The sequence below is a fragment of the Oncorhynchus mykiss genome, chromosome 18 (assembly GCF_057628025.1).
Source record: "Oncorhynchus mykiss isolate SJ-2025 chromosome 18, ASM5762802v1, whole genome shotgun sequence".
Taxonomy (NCBI): Eukaryota; Metazoa; Chordata; class Actinopteri; order Salmoniformes; family Salmonidae; genus Oncorhynchus; species Oncorhynchus mykiss.
Genome location: NC_143039.1, coordinates 48,048,092 through 48,055,486, shown reverse-complemented (window position 1 = coordinate 48,055,486; position 7,395 = coordinate 48,048,092). Strand labels below are relative to the sequence as shown.

At 39.5% G+C, this 7,395-nt stretch overlaps 1 pseudogene across 1 annotated transcript; it reads right to left on the bottom strand.

Annotated features, from left to right (window-relative positions):
• Window positions 1-820: 820 nt before the first annotated feature.
• LOC149975536 (proteasome subunit beta type-8-like) lies at window positions 821-3,405 on the bottom strand (annotated as a pseudogene). The gene is made up of 4 exons (XR_016488181.1): window positions 3,221-3,405; window positions 1,651-1,777; window positions 1,170-1,363; window positions 821-1,066 (listed from the first exon to the last, which is right to left on the bottom strand). The product of XR_016488181.1 is annotated as a proteasome subunit beta type-8-like (transcript).
• Window positions 3,406-7,395: the final 3,990 nt, after the last annotated feature.

Below are 7,395 nucleotides of genomic sequence, written 5' to 3'. Positions count from 1 at the left end.
TCTAACTCTTGTGTGCCGTAAATGAGATTTGATTGCCTCGAGAGCCATATATTTAGAGACTAGGGCCCATAGATATAGAATGGTATGTATCTATGTTTGAAGTTTCTACATTATGATGCATATGTCACTGAATGTTTAGAATAAGAACAATATATATATATTTTTAAAGCTAACCCAACTCTCTAAACACTTGACTCTGGTTGCCTCTGTCATGGAAAAATCTTCCCAGCATGAAATAGTATATATTTATTTTGTGTTTATTTATTTTTATTGTAAAATTTCAAACGACAATACAATAACAAAAATAGCAGGACATCTCTACACGTACATTTTCTCTGAAAATAAAATTCACCCAGCGTGGAATAGTTACAAATCGTTCTGATTCTGATGTGACGTCACAATCAGAACACAATCAGAACGATCAGAACGATCGGGAACTATTCAGGTATTTTCTTTTCACATTGTCCTTTTCAGAATGGTTCCAGCATCAATAGTGGATGCGTAACCAGATGCGTAACTAGGCCAGCACAGTTCAGCTCGGCTCAGCTTGGTTTGGTTTAGCTCAGTGGTTTGAAAAGGGTATTAGACCTCTTGGGGAGCAAAAATGTCATGTCAGCCCGGTTTTTTTCTCCAAATATCTGTGAGATCTAACGAGAGTTTATTGTAAAACACATTAAAAAGTTCTGTGGCAGGAGAAAATCAATTCTAAATGTGAACTTATTTGAAAGACAATTTTAAAGATTTTATTTTTTTCAATATTTGAAATAAAATAATTGTCTTATACTCAGAACCACAATGTTTAAAAAAAATACTATGACAGTTCTCTAAAAAAAGTATTTTATTGAAGACAGTGACTGCCATTTAATGTTGCCCGAGAGAAGGTCACGGCTCCATGATACTTATTATTTTACATACTTATTTGACTGTGTGTGTGATGTATTGATGTGACCGTGAATATAGTTTTAATGGGTCAGATTTGCTTCTTCTCATTGTAAAAGTGGTGGTACAGGTCGCCAACATCCTCTTGAGAAACTTTGATCCAACCAGTCTCTCTCATGTGATACAGTGCAAATAAAAAAGACAGAGTCAAGCACACACCCACGCACGCACGCACACTCGCACACACACACACACACCATTATAAACCAGGTAATAAGCTCAGACTTACAGTTGACTGTTCCCCCAGAGTAAGCATCTCTGTGTGTAGCATGAAAGATGGCCCTCCGTGCCAAATCATAGGCTTCTGGAACAGACAATTCATATTGTGAGCCACTGTCCATCACACTATAGTTACCAGAACCCAGTGGTGAGCATGTTTCCCCAGTCTCAGACCATTGTCATCAACATAATACAGCCCAGGACCCTGCAATCATAATAACAATAATAATCATCATGAATGTCTATTAGTAGCAGGCTGACAATACAATTTCAACTAATGAGTGTTTGTTAATTACCCACTAAAAGAGCAAACTTCATAGTCAAACCGTATACAAAACAAACCCATCTGACTGATGATATTACTGAATACTGACATTATCAAATGATTGACCATATCATTGATCACTTGTTAATAAAAGACTAGACTAGACAATTTATTCTAACAGTGAGACACACAAACCAAGCAACCTGAAGGGCCTAACTTTAACTTGCCTACTTGTCACAGCCACATATCATTGTGCCCCTGAGACCCATCCTTCTGTAGTTGACCACCGTGTTGGCAAGGAGCGTAGAGGCAGCAGATACTGAGATCATCTCTTAGTTCCTCAGCTTGTAGATCCTTAAATTAAATGGGGGTTGGGGGAGAATTGAAAAATATAGTATGGGAAAGATATATACATCGTCTAATATGGCATCAAGTTAAACACATTTACAGGAGGAGTTGGATATTCAGCTCATTCGTCCCTTGGTATGCATAGAGTAACTATAGGCCTACACCGAGATCTGAATATACAGGGGTTTGAAACTATCTACAGTCTCTACCGCTGCCCCATCAATCTAAATAACAGTGTAGCTCACCCTGTGAGTCTTCAAGTCAACAATTAGTTACTTTGAAAGCTGCCATGAGGAATGCGTGTGACCTAAGATAATAGCCACATCGGTACTGCCTCGCTTTCCTCTCTTCACCTGTGGCTTCCTATAATTTCCCCACAGACCACAAAGCCCTCGATGTCGTCACCATTTCAAAATGGGAAATGTGTTCTCTATGAAATACAATGTGTTCTCTATGAAATAAAATGGGGTTTCTATGATTATTTTAGAATTTGTGTCACAAAAAGTGACCAAATTTGGCCAATAATGTGGTTGTTTGCCTAACTCCAATATCATCCACTGACTAGATAGCAGCAAAGGCCATCTATTAGTGCCTTATAACCATTATTTTCTGGAAAATGTCTAAGTGGGATTCTTGAGATGTTACGACTCTGAAGTCACCTCATTGAAGTTGAATTTTAAAAGGGGTAAGGTAAGAGTTAAGGTAGCTTAAAGTCAGCTTCCTTAAAGTATAATTTTCGGGGATTACTTAATGTTACTTTCCCACTACAACAACAAACATACTTAAATACATCACTTAAGTCATTTTGTCCTTGAAACATTTCATTGAAATACTGCAGAATTCCATTTGCCTGGAGGACTGCTCTTACTGGGAAGTGACTTCAAAGCCTCTCAATAGCCAATACAAAGCATCAGATTTGGCAGGGAGTGGTTACACCATGGCAGGTTCACTACACTAGTTCCTATCTCTTGGATAGGTAACATGATAGACCTTTGCTCCATAAATGGTTTTACAGTCAACTGGGGGTCACAGAAGAACAATAGAGAGCGTGGGCCACTCAAAATGAAGGGAAGAATACAGTACAATACAATACCTTAAAATCAAAACAACTCACACCCCAAAAAATGAAGTTTCCATCACTGATGTAAAAGTATCTTACATTTAGCAGACACTCTTATTCAGAGTGACTTACAGTAAGTAGTAAGTCTTTTGACCTTTCCCTAACTGGCTCAACTCTCTAACCACTTGGCTGCTTGCCGATCTCTAACTGCATTCAACATTTACATCAACTTGGCTTTATACATGTCACTGTCATGATGTGTATGGGATGTACAGTATATTAGGAGGTAGTGAGTACTGGTCAGAGTGAGAGTGAGAAAATGACATCACTATTTACAGTTCAAACAGTAGCATTGCTCTGGTCAATGTGGCGCATCGTCTTCGGTGAACAGTCTCTCTCTTAGTTTGTAGTAGCTCCCCTTCCTGTCCATCAACTCCTGGTGAGTGCCCTGCTCCTGGACAGTCCCCCGGTCAATCAGAATGATCTGATCTGCCCTCTCAATGGTCTTCAGCTTGTGAGCGATCACCAGCAGGGTCTGGAAGGGGCAGATAGCCTGGATCTTTAAATGTTTCATTGACAACAAAATCAACATGAACAAAATGGCCGTCTCAGTCTCAGGACTTCAACCCCATTGAAAACCTGTGGTTTGAATTAAAGAGGGCAGTTTATAAGCTCAGACGAAGGTGGTCAAGGATCTGGAAAGATTCTGTACAGAGGTATGGTCAAAGATCCCTCCCAATGTGTTCTCCATTTTCATAAAACATTTAAACATAAGGCTCAGTGCCGTTATCCTTGCGAGGTGAGGCATTGAAAGATATTGAAAACAGGGGTGGCAATAATTTTGACCCCTATCTTTTTAAGAAAAAAAATATATTAGTTGTTAAACAAAATATATTTCTCTTAGCAATTGTATTAGTGTAAAATAATATACACTACCGTTCAAAAGTTTGGGGTCACTTAGAAATGTCCTTGTTTTTGAAAGAAAAGCACATTTTTTTGTCCATTAAAATAACATCAAATTGATCAGAAATACAATGTAGACATTGTTAATGTTGTAAATGACTATTGTAGTAGGAAACGGCTGATTTTTTTTTATGGAATATCTACATTGGCGTACTGAGGCCCATTATCAGCAACCATCACTACTGTGTTCCAATGGCACGTTGTGTTAGCTTATCCAAGTTTATCATTTTAAAAGGCTAATTGATCATTAGAAAACCCTTTTGAAATTATGTTAGCATAGCTGAAAACTGTTTTGCTGATTAAAGAAGCAATAAAACTGGCCGTCTTTAGACTAGTTGAGTATCTGGAGCATCAGCATTTGTGGGTTCGATTACAGGCTCAATATGGCCAGAAACAAAGACCTTTCTTCTGAAACTCGTCAGTCTATTCTTGTTCTGAGAAATGAAGGCTATTCCATGTGAGACATTGCCAAGAAACAGCCCCAAAATTGCCAAGAAGCAGCCCCAAAATCGCAAAGAAGCAGCCCCAAAATCTCACCAATGACTATGGCTTTTCAAATCACCCAGTATTGCTATCTGCAGCGTTAGTTCTAGGCAAATGTTGAAATTCTTCAGACAGTAGATTACTTTAGGCAAAAACTAAAGGAGGGTGGTTACTTAAGGAAAATAAACTAAAGGAGGGTGGTGTTATGCAAACGTCAACCAACCCAAAGGCTGCTTATTAAAATCTCATCACGGTCAACTTTTGCAACTACTTACTACTTTTTAGCTAATTTGCAACTACTTAGCATGTTAGCCAACCCTCTCCTAACCCTTTAACATAACTCCTAACCCTAACCTTAAATCCTAACAGAACGTAGCATATTGATGCAAGTTGAAAATATAATATCAGACTAAAGCTGTTGAACGTAATATATCATACTAAACGGGTCAAAATCAAGCCAGACATACGATACTATACGTCCTACAATTAATTTTATGTTGTACGACCGCTATTACATTGGTACAGTGGGGCAAAAAAGTATTTAGTCAGCCACCAATTGTGCAAGTTCTCCCACTTAAAAAGATGAGAGAGGCCTGTAATTTTCATCATTTCAACTATGACAGACAAAATTAGAAGAAATAAAATCCAGAAAATCACATTGTAGGATTTTTAATGCATTTATTTGCAAATTATGGTGGAAAATAAATATTTGGTCACCTACAAACAAGCAAGATTTCTGGCTCTCACAGACCTGTAACTTCTTATTTAAGAGGCTCCTCTGTCCTCCACTCGTTACCTGTATTAATGGCACCTGTTTGGACTTGTTATCAGTATAAAAGACACCTGTCCACAAACTCAAACAGTCACACTCCAAACTCTACTATGGCCAAGACCAAAGAGCTGTCAAAGGACACCAGAAACAAAATTGTAGACCTGCACCAGGCTGGGAAGACTGAATCTGCAATAGGTAAGCAGCTTGGCTTGAAGAAATCAACCGTGGGAGCAATTATTATGAAATGGAAGACATACAAGACCACTGATAATATCCCCCTATCTGGGGCTCCACGCAAGATCTCACCCCATGGGGTCAAAATGATCACAAGAACGGTGAGCAAAAATCCCAGAACCAAACGGGGGGACCTAGTGAATGACCTGCAGAGAGCTGGGACCAAAGTAACAAAGCCTACCATCAGTAACACACTACGCCGCCAGGGACTCAAATCCTGAATGAATGGGGTCATGTATCTTGAGATTTTGAGTGAAAACCTCCTTCCATCAGCAAGGGCATTGAAGATGAAACGTGGCTGGGTCTTTCAGCATGACAATGATCCCAAACACACCGCCCGGTTAACGAAGGAGTGGCTTCATAAGAAGCATTTCAAGGTCCTGGAGTGGCCTAGCCAGTCTCCAGATCTCAACCCCATAGAAAATCTTTGGAGGGAGTTGAAAGTCCGTGTTGCCCAGCAACAACCCCAAAATATCACTGCTCTAGAGATGAAACTGCATGGAGGAATGGGCCAAAATACCAGCAACAGTGTGTGAAAACCTTGTGAAGACTTACAGAAAACGTTTGACCTCTGTCATTGCCAACAAAGGGTATATAACAAAGTATTGAGATATACTTTTGTTTTTGACCAAATACTTATTTTCCACCATAATTTGCAAATAAATTCATTACAAATCCTACAATGTGATTTTCTGGATTATTTTTCTCATTTTGTCTGTCATAGTTGAAATGTACCTATGATGAAAATTACAGGCCTCTCTCATCTTTTTAAGTGGGAGAACTTGCACAATTGGGGGCTGACTAAATACTTTTTTGCCCCACTGTAAGTCAATGTAATGTTACCTAACGTAAAGTAACATATACTAAATGGAGTGGCACATATTTTAGTAAAATAGAATACGTCAGCCAGCGTCCTTGTTTAACAGCATTGAGTATCAAAGACTAAATAGCAGTCACAAGACACAGGATTTGGCGTTGGCTTGTTTTGCTTGGTGAAATATACTGAAATGAAAGTGAAAGCAAAGGCAGAAAGTATTGCAACGTGGCGGGATTGCAAGCCAACTGATTTGGCATGGAGTGGTTGCACAATTGCCGCTTCACCCAGACAGATCAAGTTATTGTCGGCCATTTTGTGATGCCAGAAGGTCTTGAGATGAGATGGCCGCTGGTATTTTCTCCCTCCACCCCTTCCTATCGGTATCCGTTGGCAGTGGGTAGGTGGATTGTTGTTGATATGTCACCAACCTAAAGGGACAGGAAAATATACTGTATATGTCGAACTGACAATGCAAACTTCTACTGGGAAAATAATTGAGTTGATGAATGTTGCCACATGACACTTAGCTCACGAATGTCCTGAGCTCAAACTGCAAGAGCCCCAAAATAAACAAACTCAGGTACTTCTTATCACCACTTTGATTAAGTTGATGATTTGGATGACAAGATGATGCATGTCTACACCAGTGCTGTAGATGCACAAACAGAAAAGGTGAGCAGAAAACTCACAAGACACTGACCAAGTGAATACTTCAAAACACCTGCAAGACACATTGTAGCAGTGTTTTTTTCCCTGATCAGTGTTAAGGATTCTCCAAAAGAAACTCTCACTATTAGTATGACACTCGACTGCCGCCATTTCATGGTGATGTGCACTAGTCAGATCTGGTCGTTAAAATGGGTGCCAGTATCTCTCCTGAGGTCTGTCTATGTGTTATTGTTCTCCGGTAGGGGGTGTTGGAGCACTGACATTTTGTTGTGGCTTTAGCCATAGGGCAGACAGGCAGACTGCCAAAAACATTGGCAAAGAACAAGGGACGGTTCTCCAGGGACTTTCCAAGACTTAGTGCTCTGTGTGATAAAATAACAATTATTCCGTACCCCAATCAAATGTGCTCATGTACACATTCAAGTGGACCAGACAACACTAAAAAGTAAGACAAAAGCTCATGCAAAATAAAAAATACAGGCAAACATTGCTTTTGGCTACACTTCACCACAAAAATGGCTGCAGACAAGTCTGTCGCACCGATAAAACACTAAAGACAACAGCATTCACAACGATGGGTATGGATGTGTACAGGAAATGTAAAACAAGCGTCAGATCAAATGATG